We start from the raw sequence: 13,832 nt of genomic DNA, 5'->3' as shown, positions 1-13,832 counted from the left end.
TTAACATGAAAAATTAATATGTCAATGTATTTTTTCACTTTAAAAATGTGGAGCAAAGTATATGTAAAATATATGATTCTTATATGTGTCAAATTTATAATACTGACTACATTTTATTTTGAACAGGCACATCAAATCGAATGGAATGGTTTCTAAAATAATCAAGGAATTTCTCAAGACAACAAATGGAGATTATTTATGATTTTGCATTTGAAACAAATTGACATTAAAAATCCATATGTCAATATAATGTTTCACTTTTACATTTTGGAGTAAAGTATATGTAAAATATATGATTCTTATATGGGTCAAATGTATAACAATGGCTACATTTTATTTTGAACAGACACATCAAATTGAATGGAATGATCCTAAAATAATCAAGAAAAAAAAGATTTTTGTCTAAATTCTGTCATTTTTGCTTTACCCTAAATTGGACTGGACATGTAAAACAACACAATTACTATATCAACCAGGTCATTAAAACAAAAGTACACCAAGACATGCAACATTAGGGTATTGGGCAGTGAGTACATAATTAAGAATAAATGTATAGATATTTTACACCTAATGTAGCTTGACTGAATCATTTCATATATTTATGGGGGAATTAACAAATATGCAGAGTGTAAATGAAAAGTGCAAAGCCAAAATCCAAATAAGGCTTTACGTGTGTTTAAAGCAAAGTCCACCCAAGGGTTTTAAATGGTACTGGATTAAATGAGATATATGTGAAAATAGTACTTTGTTTTGTTATTCTTTTGCTGAACCCTGCAAAATATTTATCTCTGAGATTGCTTGGCCTGTGCAAAGTCCATAAAAGAAAATGTCATGGTCAACATTCTTCACAGAAAAAGCAATGAGATAGAGGTACTCTTCATGGGACTTTAAACATAGTCATTCTCAGCAATTATGTTTAATAGGTTTTCCACTTTTGGGTAGAGAAAACCAGGGCCAGGTATCCCATTCTCATATTTCTACCAACTATCCACTGAATGGAAACTGCTGTGGGGCCACCAAAGCTCATTGGCACAATGCTGGAAATTGAGCACAGTGCTGGAAATTGAGATGGCACAGTGCTGGAAATTGATTGAAATGTTTGGATTCCTAAGCAAGAGCCAAGTTAGCTTCATTTGAGCTTAAAGTCAGTCTTTGTGTTAGATAAGAATGCACTTTTATGTAATGGCAGAACAGAAGATCTTCCAGAACTAATTTTTCTGACACCCAGACTCCAAAATCACTTTTACGCTGGTGAACATGTAGCTTCATGTAAATAGCAGCCACATGAAATCCAGTTAACAAATTATAACATTATGAATTGTCTTTTTCTCTGAGAGTGTATTTTCAATATTGGGTACCACCAAAACAGCTTGCCACAGACACTGTATAAATGCACTGGATACCTGTTATTGTAACCTCAGAGCTGCATACCATGAACTATCCGTGCCATAACATAACTTTAGTGCCCCTTCCAGTCTCCTAATATGCCACTGCTGCTTTCCAAAGATCATGCAAAAACCAACCAAGTCACTATTTGCCTATGTCTAGGCATGGCTTCCACCACACAATATTACAATTCTAAGGCATGGTGATTACCTACGCAGGCCGAATGCACTGCATTGTTGAAGGATTGGAGGACCCTACACCTGTGCTCCACACCTGTATATACTGAGTGTTTTTTAAGTGTTGCAACAATGTACAGACAGGGACACTAAGGGCAAGTTATGGCACCGAAGAGAGCTTGATATGCAGTGAAGGGATTTTGACAGGAATGCCATGAAAACAGGTTTGCTTGCAGTAAGTTTTCCAGCTCTGAATATTTATTTGACTCCAGAAAAGATCCCAATCAGCTGAAAAGTGGAACACTCTTAGGTATTTTTACATATTTTTGCTTAATCTCTCTCCACCAAAGCCCCTGGGTAGAGTTCCATCATATACATTTATACTGGAAAAACAGGTAAGAAAAATGCTAATCAGCTTAGGGTCTATGGATGGCATCATTTAGAATCTGTTCTAATTTGTTTCTAAAACTATTATAGATCTACTCAATGTCAATAAAACATTTATTACAAAAACACAAAAATGAAAACATACAAGACTCTCTTGTAAGATACACAATTTAGCTAAAAAAATTATATATAACTTTATCTGCCAGAGGTGCATTTAAATTGGTGCTGTTCAGTAGATCAGATCTTCGTTAAAAGAAAAAAAAAAAAACCCGCTACACAGGAATAAAAAGTTGGAGCCAAACTGAAAGTGTTTAGGCAAGGTCTAAAAAATAAAGCATTGTAGGATGGGCAATTCCAGACTTGAAGTGATGAAGTTGGCAGACTAACACTTGATAAGAAAGAAGCAAAATCACAAAGTTCAGTAGCCCATAGTAACCAATCAAAATTATTTCTTTCAATTATAATATTATTGGTTTCTGTGGGTTTCTGCATTTGCATATGTATCACTTCATTTTGTTTAGCTTCATCAAATATGCCTAATTATATAATGTATGTACTGACCAGCAAGATTCTGACTTCTATTCAATGCATTAGGGCTTGTTTAAATAAACTAGAAATGTGTGTAAAATAATACAGAATTTGAATGATCTCTCAGAGACAAAGTTACCTACATACTTACACCTCAATGCACTTCAAATCTGGAGTTCCCTACCTTTTCTGTTGATGACATATATACAGGAATACATATGCATGTTTGACTCTTGTCATTACAGTGAGAATGCATTTATATTTTACAGTGTTTACAGTTACTATAGAAAAAAAAACTTGACCAGAAGGCATGTACTCAATTACATGGTCACAGTACACTTCTGTTTCCCTGAACAAATAATTCAAAAGACTGGTCCTAGCGGACAAACAACAATACCATATGCTGCTTTCACACTGGTCTACAAAGCGCTGGAAAGTGGGTCATCTCTGGTAAGTGCTTTGGAGGGATTGCCTTTATGTTTTAAAAACACAAGTGCATAAAGGTCAGAACGTTTTGTCTGGATTGTGCCTCAGGTCCATAAAAAGAAGGAGGACCTCGGAAACATGAGAGTAGAGCCAAGATTGGCAGCTAATACTCTCCATACAGTTGGCTTCTTTGGGAGTAGTCAACGGATGCAGTACAATTTTTTTGACCTTGAAGAACATTCTGTAAATTAAGCCCATGGGAATGTATACAGAGCAAAACAAAACAAAAATGTAAAACAAAAAAAAACAAAACAAAAAAAGAAAACAAAATGAGAATAAATAAAATAAAAGACAGTGCTGTTGCTGCTGTGACTAACCAGCTGGCAAAATAATGTTTAAAGCTAGAATTTATTGCTCCAGATTTAAGTTGCAGAACCTCACTGCTGCGTACAAACTGTTAATCTTCATATAGATGCTCAGACATGATTGTCTCCTCGTGTCTAAACGCACAAAATACAAGCTGCTATCTGTACAGTTTACAGTACTGAAACACATATTTGGAAATGAAGTATAGATATGTTAATTTTTTTTCAAAGATACATCATATTACAGTAGGGGTTTACCCAAACCTTTCCTTTTGCAGTCACTTTAAAGTAGACAACAATTTCACTGTTAATTATAGCTAAGTACATAAAGAAAGAACCTGTGTACTAAACATAGGTAAACCAGCCAGGCTCCAGTGAATTTTTTTATGATTTTTTTTATATTATTCATATTTTTTTCTTTTGAGGAAACCCCTGTACACAGACGAAAATAGTGTCTCAGTATATTCTTCAGTCATGGACTTTGCAGTTCCCAAAACAAGACCAGTGCTTGTCAATCACTTCAGAGTGCCTTGAAAATAAGATATAGATCTGCTTAAAAGAACCACCGGAATGCTTCGGCGCTCGGGACTGGTGTTCTCTGTAAATAAGGAGAAAAAAACAGGTTACTATTGTGTGATTTGTGAAATTCTACTTTAGTAAAAATTTCAGCTTTTCTATGTTAAATTAGATAAGTATAGTTCACAGGCTCAAGATATCTAGCTCAAAAATAGCCATACAGCATCTGGAAATTGTACTTTTTACACTGTAACACTAAATTGGCGTGGCTTTTTATTTATTTTTTGGTTTTCTGTGAAAGACATTAATAAATAAGTCCAGGAGAGAACAAGGCCAGCAAGGAAAATGAAACATTTATTTGGAGCACCCATCTATGTCCCTCATGGTACAATATCAAGTAACAATGAATGCTAAGCCTCCTAACAATGTATAACCATTGCTGTTTCCTTCATGTGGTGAAGCAATACCAGTGGCTGAACTACCGCCATGGGGCCCTGGGCAGTGGGGGGGGGGGCCCGGTCAGCACAGCAGCAGCAAGGAAGGGTCTGCAGGGGGCTCTTAGTACTGGCCCGCAAGCCAATTTTGGCCCACAAACTGGTACCATCTGGCCCACAGCTACACAGTCTGCATCTCTGTCAGATGCAGACAGCATAGCTGCTGCTGTCAGCTCCGGCACTCTGACAGTTCTGAGCTCCCGCCGAAAGGATTGATGAGTAAGGTCTGCCGCAGACCTTACTAATCACCAGGGATTGTGCAGGTGACTGCAGAGGAGGTGTTGGATTCCAGGCCCCAGCAGCGCTGGTCCGGCGGAGGAAGAAGAGGCCGGGCCCCAGTTGCGGCAGGTAAGAAACTGCATGTGCAGGGAAAGGGACCCCAACCAATCCACCTGAGACCCTGCAGAGCCTACCATAGAGAGTTTCAGGTGGGCTCTGTAGGATCTCAGCTGTGTCCAAAGTCCAGTGCGTTCCTAAGTCCCGAGTTCAGTGCGTTCCTAATTGCAGAGTCCAGTGTGCTCCTAAGTCCCGAGTTCAGTGCGTTCCTAAGTGCAGAGTCCAGTGTGTTCTTAAGTCCTGAGTCCAGTGCGTTCCTAAGTCCCGATTCCAGTGCGTTCCCATGTTCCGATTCCAGTGCGTTCCTAAGTCCTGATGCCAGTGCGTTCCTAAGTCCAGATTACTGTGCGTTCCCACATTCTGATTCCAGCGTGTTGCTAAGTCTCGGTTCCAGTATGTTCATAAGTCCCGATTCCAGTGCGTTCCAAAGTCCAGAGTCCAATTCATATACTTTTCTGCATTGCTGTATAATGTATTGCTGGGATTTGTAGTCCACCTACTGCCGATGCCATTCTGCATTAGAGTGTAAGTGCTTCTGTACAGAAACTAATGTGACTTGCTCAGTGTTCTCTGTATTGCCCTGTGGCATATGTCAGTGCTATTCCTGGACGAATGATCGATGCGTCCAAGGATAGTGATTTGTTTCTAACATCATGTAATCATATCATATATAATAATACATTCAGTGGCATTTTTTTGGGGGGGAGGGGGCATACAAAATTTTGCAAGGGGACCTGTGATTTCTAGTTATGCTCCTGAGCGAGACCCTCATTTCTGTCTGCTTTGTTCTAAGAACAGTAAGGACAAGATTCTAAAATCACCTTCATGATATCATGCTTGCTGTGTACTCTTGAGTGCCTTCCTGATCCCTGTGTAAGAGATGTCAAAATCACTTGCTATGGCAGAAGAGGGCTGGGAACCTTCGACATGGGGGGCAAGCACAACCTGGGAAGCTTTATCAACCAACTTGCCCATTTTATGGTAGGGTCAAATTTCTGTGGGCTAAAAAAGTGTACCATGCAAAGTGTGCCATTGTGAATGGAGGGTGTTTCTAAATCTCCAGGTTTCTTAAGACACACCTTTTTACATGATTCAGCACCAGCTTCCTTTGCACCTCTTTGTGTTTTATCTCATGATATGACAAAGCCACTGCCACCATATGCTGTGATCGTAGATCTGAAAAATGATCAGGGGTCTAAATGTATGACTAATGACCAGCATGCATGTGTCAATGACTGCAGGTCTGATCGATTTCTGAATGGTAAAGTATCTCCACCCAGGGCCACCAACCCTACATACATTCTTTCATTAATACTGGCCATGGGGGGCAAAAGCCCGCCCGCTTGTCCCCCAGCCCAGTTCTCCAGCGAGCTATACCTCTGATAATCACACTGGATAGCATACATCCAGGCCTAGATTAACTAAAGGGGGTGGGGGGGGGTTATTCTCAGCGTTGATAAAATGAGTCTGTGTTTACTTCATTACCCAATCATGTGCAGAGTATTTTACAAGAATAGTACTTTTTTCAGTACATGACTTGATGTTTGAAGCAAGCAAGTTTCACTTCACCAAGAGCGCAAATTATTCCATTAGCAAATCCTCACCCAAGCTTATGAAGAAGCACAGGATACTCATAAAGGTATATGCAGCTTTACCAAATGACTATGAAGCTGATTATTTCATATGCTGCTTAAGTTGTGAGTGTAGTGGATGGCAAAAAGTTACCATACCAAATAATAGGTAGGTTTTCACTGCTTATTAATTGTACAGAATATATTACATTTTTAAATATTTCGGGAAGAATTTACAGATATACTCAAAAACATTCTGATTTACTAAAGAAAAAGTGGTGTATTTAAGGTGTTCTGATTGTAAGGTCCCTGAGGGCAGTGACTGTAGAGTATGTAAAGCACTGTGTAAATTGATGGCACTATATAAACGCCTGTAATAAAATAATAATGAAATACGTTGATGGACCTGCGGTGCAACTGGGCCTCAAGTGTATGCTCTCTACAAATAAATTAAAACGTCAAGATATTTGACTCCCTTCTAATACCTTAGCAAGATTAAATAACTCTATATTCCCAGATAGCAAGCAATTGAGCTGCAAGTTTGAAAATGACTTGCTAAACTATTGAAGACTTGCCAAGCTTCACAATTTTGTTGCACAATTACAGCAAGCCTGCATTGCAAGTCTCCAGATCAACGTGCTTGCAGAGCTCTTGCTAAGACCTGCAAGACTCTTGCTGTAGACTTGCCAAGCAAATTTGCTACAAATTCAAAAAGTGTCAACTAGAACTTGTGCTGAAAGTGTTCTGCAAGTCTACAACTTTCCAGGAATATGTGCAGGAAGTTAACAAAATTACAATTTCACCCTGCCACAAGTTTGTAGCAAGTTATTCTTGCTATCTGGGATGTTGTATAGCATTATCTATTTATGCTACAGTGTATTTTATTTTGAATCTATAGTGGACCTTTCCAACTTGATGTATTTGATAGCCATTCATACCCCACTTGATCACTCTGTAATGCTGCACTCAAATTTCTTAACGTTGACCATGAAAGTCCAAACATTCTAACAGCCGAATGGACAGCAAAACCTAATCACTTTGCTTGATTACTGGTTGTTTTTTGTGGGTCTAGAAAAACACAGTGGAAGCAGTAAGAGCAGAAAGTGGACAGGAAAAGTAAAGTAGGAAGAAGGGACAGACTGCTCCTTCTGCTTACAAAACATGTATATACTATAACAGGGAATATATGATAATCTGGCAACTGCCTTTTCCAGTGGTGTGTATTATAATAAATGTATTAAGAATATAACTGATTTAGGGTGAAACATGGAAGGAAGTTTTAGGTATAATTACAGTACCCGTGTCTATTAGTTGCAGGTTTAATTACAGTACCTGTTTCTAATAGTTTCAGTTATAATTACAGTACCCCTTTCTATTAGTCATGTTAATTTAGCCCCTCTCTCTTTGCGCCCCATTATAAGCTTGAAGAGAGGAACCTAGTGGCATTTTAAATTGGCAATCACTCGTACTCCTCACTCTGGCCCTTAGGCCGCTTTATATCATGATGATCGGGCTGTCAATTGACAGATCTGTCCACAACAAGTTGTGCAGGAGTCAGCTGGCTCTGGCTGCTGTAAAGACAATAATTAATGTAACCAGTTAGAATGGCTCAGGACGAGGCAACCAATCAGTGTCCATTTCTCACCCAGAGCTACCACTAAAGAAACAGAAGAGGAAATAAAATCAATGACGGGTGGGACCTGGATAGAGCCCGCACTGGCGCACAGTATTTGACTTTAGGTCCACTTTAAACTGTAAAATAGCTCTGATGCTTAAAAGGTTCATTTTGGTTTTCTATGAGTAACAAATATGTACTAAATGCAGTAACATGTAATAATCTTTCACCTTTCTTTAGTTTCGAGTCAGAAAAATTAAAATGGTGACTGAGTGGTAGAGATGAAATATTGGCCCTTTCTCTATGCAACTTACCAAACCCATCCCAATATTTTAAACCTACATGGACGACTTTCTATTTTAACATAGCAGCAATGAAAGGGTTATCTGCTCTTCTATGGGGAAAACAAGATCTCTCCTTAAAGAGAAACTCCAGAAAACACATGAATATAGAACTGAAATGCATCTATTTTAAATGTTCTCCAAAAAAGTAATTCTTTTCAGAAATGTTTGTATTCACACACCTCTGCCACGCTGAATAGCTAGACAGTTGACACTATTATTTCCTATTATCTCCTGTTTTAGTTTTTGCAGCACCCTGTGCCATCTGTCTGCAACATAAACAATAGATTTGCAGTAGTGATGCTTATTGATCGTTCAATGAAACACTTACCTTGCTTTTAAGTGTGGCAGAAGTGAGTGAATCTCAAGTTTGGGTAAACAGAATTACAAATCCGTTGTCTAGTAAATGATTGTATTTAAGCTGTATATTTACAGTAGCTGTTTGCCTGACTATTTTATTGGTTACAAAGACCATTACATGTGTTAAAAATATCACTCATCAATTTAAAATTGAATAATTTCTGAATATGACTGCAAGCATTATGTTGAAGAGGATTCAAGGCTTAAAAAAAATGAAAACTGCAGTGAAATAACACATCCTCTTTTAGTCTAGGTATAAGACACCAACTGCCTATCAATTAATCAAATCACAATCAATAATGGCATTACAACTAGCTACATCCTAGATTATCATACTGTATGTTCTATACTTTATCTTTTTTACTGTTGACGTAATGAATTCATCTTCTTTGTCCCATAGTATAAAATCAGGAAATGTTTTTGTAACTTGCCAAAAAAATACAGGAGAAAATTTCAAGTAGGAATAAAAGCTCTTCTTTACAAAACAAAAATTTCTACAGCCTCCATAGCATCCCTGTGTATGCCCAACCAAATATAAGGATACACCCCATTTACAGTTGTGAACCACATCTCCTAACTTGCCAAACATGCATGATCTTGACTAGCTTTTGACCTATGGCACGTTTTACAAGAAAATGCAAAAACTGGTTATCCTCTTAACTTCACCACGCATCATGAGCTACCACAAATTTAATTTGTGACTTATCTTATCAGATTATTAAAGCTGAACACCTACCCAAACCTCTTCTTTCATTTTGACAGAGTAGGGAAGGGTTTAAGGGTATGTATGGTCAAAAACTTTTTTTTTGGCTTTCGACAGAGCAGAGAAGGGTAAAACCCATATTAGTTGATTGTTTGCTGTCTGTGTACCATTGGGTACATTTCCCTTCACATTCTGTCCCAGAGACACAGCAGGAAGTTAGAAGAAATCTCCCAAAGGGAGGGGAGTTCCCCTCTTAGACAGTTGTCCCTGGAACAAGTTTCCCCATTAGAAGATTTACCTTCACCTCTTGTTTTGGGGACAACTCTAAAATTTTGATTTCACCTCATTTTGTTCCTTGGTAACAATGGTCAGCAAGACTCATAAAATGATGAATCTCTCCAATAAGGGCACATAGAGCATTAACCAATGTGAATAATCCTTCCCACTCTATCCAAAACAACAACAAAAAATTAGGATTTTAGGATTATGATCAGTTAGGATTTTATTGGTGCCTGTGTCCCCATTTCCCTCAAGTCTTGTCTTGGAGACATACCAGGGGAATCTTCCCAAAGTGAAGGGAAATCTCATATTTGACAGCTGGACCGATGCATTGTGTGTTTTGAAATGGGGATTTCTTTGTAGTGATCATAAAATCCTAGAGAGTGAGTTTAAAGAAATGCTACATGCAACATGCGGCTGATTATCTCTGAAAACTTACCTCAATTATAATCCCACTACTTAGCAGAGAAGACTCAAATGGGAACAGCCTTTGTTGGACCCCAGCTGTAAACGAATTCTGTTTCAGTGAAGTACCTATTCAGTCTCTCTGCGACTGACATCCTTCCTCCAGAACTAGTATGTAACTTGGAGACTGAAGAGTACCATAGCAGTAAAAGGCTTTATTGGTTGAAATAAATGCTGAACTTTGCACTTTGTCCCTTGTACTGTGTGGCTGAATAAATATAATAAATCTTTGTTTCTTATTTCAGTGTATGTTTTGTGTAGCCAGTACTTAAATTTCAAGCAGAGCATTCTTACAATCACATACTGTATATCCATAGCGAGCCTGTACAGTTGGCAAAACTTAATAGTATGGGTTGACTTAGTAATGAGTATACCAATGCACCAGTTTGTGCTTGTGCTGCCACACATTGTACATACAATAGGATTTATCTGAATCAAGCAAAAATAAAATTTGTACTTGAAAGAATACGTAGGCAGCCTCTGCTGACCTCAGTCTAAAAATTCTAGCTCGCTGGTTGTTTTGAGCCTTAACAGTTTTAGAGTCACTGACCCAGTACAAGTTAGCAACTCTGTGTCAGCATAGAAGGTCAGATGTTCAGATTGTTTAAGGTCAGTACTTCTGAAGTAGTTTAGCATGATAGCCAAGCAAACAGAGGTAAAAAATGGCCATATGTATCCTAGTAGTCCTTTAAATTTTCCCTCAGATAAGCAGTTACCTACCAAAATACACATTTTCGGCCCCCTTACTGTGCAGCCACGCAGCCTTTGAAAGAAAGCAGTCTAGCTGCTACTGCACATTCACACTGCTTGGCCCATTTATTCCTATGGCTGGGGTCGTATTCCTCTTGATCAGTGGTCTCCAAACTGTGGACTGAAGGCCAAATTGCCTTTAACTGGCCTTTCAGGCACTATTCCTCCCACTGACACCAATGATGGGGCACTATTCATCCCACTGATACCAATAACGGGATACTATTCTTTCCACTGACACCAACAATGGGGCACTATTCCTTCTACTGACACCAGTACTGGGGCAATATTCCTTACACTGACACCAATAACAGGGCAATATTCCACAGAATAATACCAACAATGGGGCACTATTAGTTGCACAGACATTAATTATGGCACACTATTCCTTCTAGTGATACCAATGATGAAGCACTATTCCCTCCACTGAAACCAAGGATGGGACATTATTCCTCCTCCCACTAACCACAGGCACTAGGTTCTTGTTACTTTCACTGCTCACCAACCCTGGGGTATTGTTTACTCCCACTGATGCTTGGTTATTTTCTGTTCCTTCTGGCCACACTCCAGCCCTCCTAAGGTCTGTAAAATGGTGAACTGGCCCTTCGTTTAGGCACCCCTGCTCCAGATGGCCAGGGGCTGCCATGAGTAAATAGCAGCAATATAAATGAATGGACTGAGCAACACACATTCAATGTATGAACTGGAAATTGCCAGGCCTAGTTTTTTGCAAAGGCTGTGCAAGGACACACAGGTAGGAATGGGAGTGGGGTGGATGGTAAGTTTTTTGGTATGTGGCTGCCACTTAAGGGAGTGGGGGGAATATTAAAAGGACAAAATGTGTCCTTTAAACCAGAACTCCAGGCACTTCTGTCTGCCTCCCTCATCTACCTCCCCCCAAACCGTCATAGATGTTTTTTTAAAGATAAATTACAGTTCCACAGGAGGGTTGACTTTATCTCCTGGCATTGGTGGAGGGCAGGCATTCTCACAGGACTAAATGGAACTTAAGAAATGACATGTAAGTGCCATCCAGTCCAAAAGTACTGTGAGGCAAGGATTTGTGATGATGCACCCCCAGGGACAGGCTGGGGATGGGCAGAATAACAGAGGGTCATTGTGTCCTGAAGAGAACCTCCAGCGATGGAATGAGGAGGAAGTCAGGGACAGCACTAAAGCGTAGAGAGGGTAAGTTAACTTGACACCAGTTTTTTAAAACTGGAATGGTAGTGGGGGGCTTAGAAAAAAAAAAAAGCTTGCGTTCCAAGTTTAAGGCTGAAATCACACTATAGCAGTGTAAAAATGATTTTTACTTTGTTTTAGCCCATGTTTTGATGCATTTTACAATGGAAATGTAGTAACCCATGCTTCCAGTGTATCCAGCCAGAAGTGAAAGAAAATAACTCTTACAATGCTAGCAGAAGTGAATAATTATTGCATGCTTTTTTAATGCATGCATAAGTAAATCCACTGTTAAATAATATCCTCAAATAGTTCAAATTAAAGCAGGCACATATCAGTGTGCTATATTGGCATAAAAAGCACAAGGTTTAGTCTGGTTTCTTAATATTAATTGGTAAAGAGATTATGGAAAGCACTTCTTTAATTGGAGCAATATGGTGTGCTATGAATGCCAGTGTGAAACCGAATGTTATCTTCTAAAAAGGTGTTATTCGATTTTAATAAAATGATCCTGGTTTTATTAAACTCTAAGGCATCTTTTCACTCGTTGCCTTTAGGTAACATTTATAAATGTCAGGAATTAATTTTTTTCAAACATCCTGGAATTTAAAACATCTGTTCTAAGATGCCACCAGTTCTTCGGCACGTGTAAAAGAGCTTAGAAAAGCATCTGTGAGTTAATAAGCAAGTGAGTGAGTGGAAATGCATTGCTGGTTAGGTACAGATGGGCTAAGAGTGCAAAATATCTTATTTGTTGGACTGGTATCACAAAACGTGACTATGTTACTTTATACTGAAAGGTGAATGAACTAAGGAAAATTACTAACCACCTAAAAAACAAACAAACATTTCTTAAACAGAAGTATAGCTAAATAATATTCCACAGCAGAGTAGAGGAAACAAGAGCTGGTGGTGTAAGTCATACTGTACTGCTTTCAGCGCGGCTCAGCCGGGCCGATGCATATGCGTTCGGCTCGGTTGAGCCACTCGGCCATGATTGGGAGCTGTACGGGCTATTGTGAATAGCCCGTACAGCACCCCTTCGGTTCTACTGAACCGAAGGGGTCCTGGGGCCGAAGCTAGCCGAAGGATCGGCAGAAGCTACGGCCAGATCCTTTGGCAGCTTCGTGAATAGACCCCTAAAAGTCCTGTGCAAACCAGGCACATACTTTGTAGTCATTCTACCTGAATGAAGGTTTATTAAGATGCGTTCCCCATAAAAGCTTCTGGGAAATCTTATGATTTCCACAATAAAGGCAAAGTGGCTCCAGAAAAGCTGCAACTAGAAGAGCTTGCATTTGCATATGGAATTTTCTCTTACCTTAGTGAATGAGGTGAATTTCTGCTGAATTCCATCATCCAACCATGTGCAAGCAAAAATTCTGTTGTTTTTTTTTAATATTCATTGCAAAGTGAGTTTTTACCACATGCATGGGATGCAAGATATGGGAAAAATCTCCTGCAAAGTGCAAATTCCCTTGCAAAGTCAACAGCCTATTTGCCTTTAGTAAATCAACCACATTGTCTGTGCATTCCCACATTTACCAAATATATTTCAGCAGGGTTCTTCTTGAAAGGGACAATGCTATGCCATTCAGGTGTAGTTTTCCAGGTTCCAGAAAAATGCTATGGTTTTTGTATGGAGCCCACCATTCCCTACGATCCCATGTCTGTGTTTCAGTGCCATATTCAAGGCCCATTTTCCTTTAGTTAAATCATTCTGTAACTGAATATCATCTTAGGCAAGAATACATATTTCCCATACTAGTCTCTATTACTATCAAAAAGCAAAATACTGCATGTAAAACCAAATAATATATTTACTTATATAAGTACATATGGCGTTTGTTGTGTCTTTAACAGCTTGAAAAAAAACATTACTCTAAGATCAGCTTCAGAGCCTTCCAGCAGCAGGAGGATTATTAATATTTAAACATCTAAAGCACTGACTT

At 38.9% G+C, this 13,832-nt stretch overlaps 1 long non-coding RNA gene across 1 annotated transcript in view; it reads right to left on the bottom strand.

The window, feature by feature from the left end:
- Positions 1–2,961: 2,961 nt before the first annotated feature.
- Positions 2,962–13,832, bottom strand: part of LOC108798746 — an 82,012-nt gene continuing 71,141 nt past the window's right edge. The window contains exon 2 of the long non-coding RNA XR_001941973.1: positions 2,962–3,866. This is a non-coding gene — a long non-coding RNA (uncharacterized LOC108798746). The remainder of the gene's footprint in view (positions 3,867–13,832) is intronic.

This window comes from Nanorana parkeri, unplaced genomic scaffold (assembly GCF_000935625.1).
Source record: "Nanorana parkeri isolate BGI_ZX_2015 unplaced genomic scaffold, ASM93562v1 scaffold1549, whole genome shotgun sequence".
NCBI lineage: Eukaryota > Metazoa > Chordata > Amphibia > Anura > Dicroglossidae > Nanorana > Nanorana parkeri.
The sequence above is the reverse complement of the archived record's forward strand: the minus strand, read 5'-3'. Positions and strand labels throughout refer to the sequence as shown.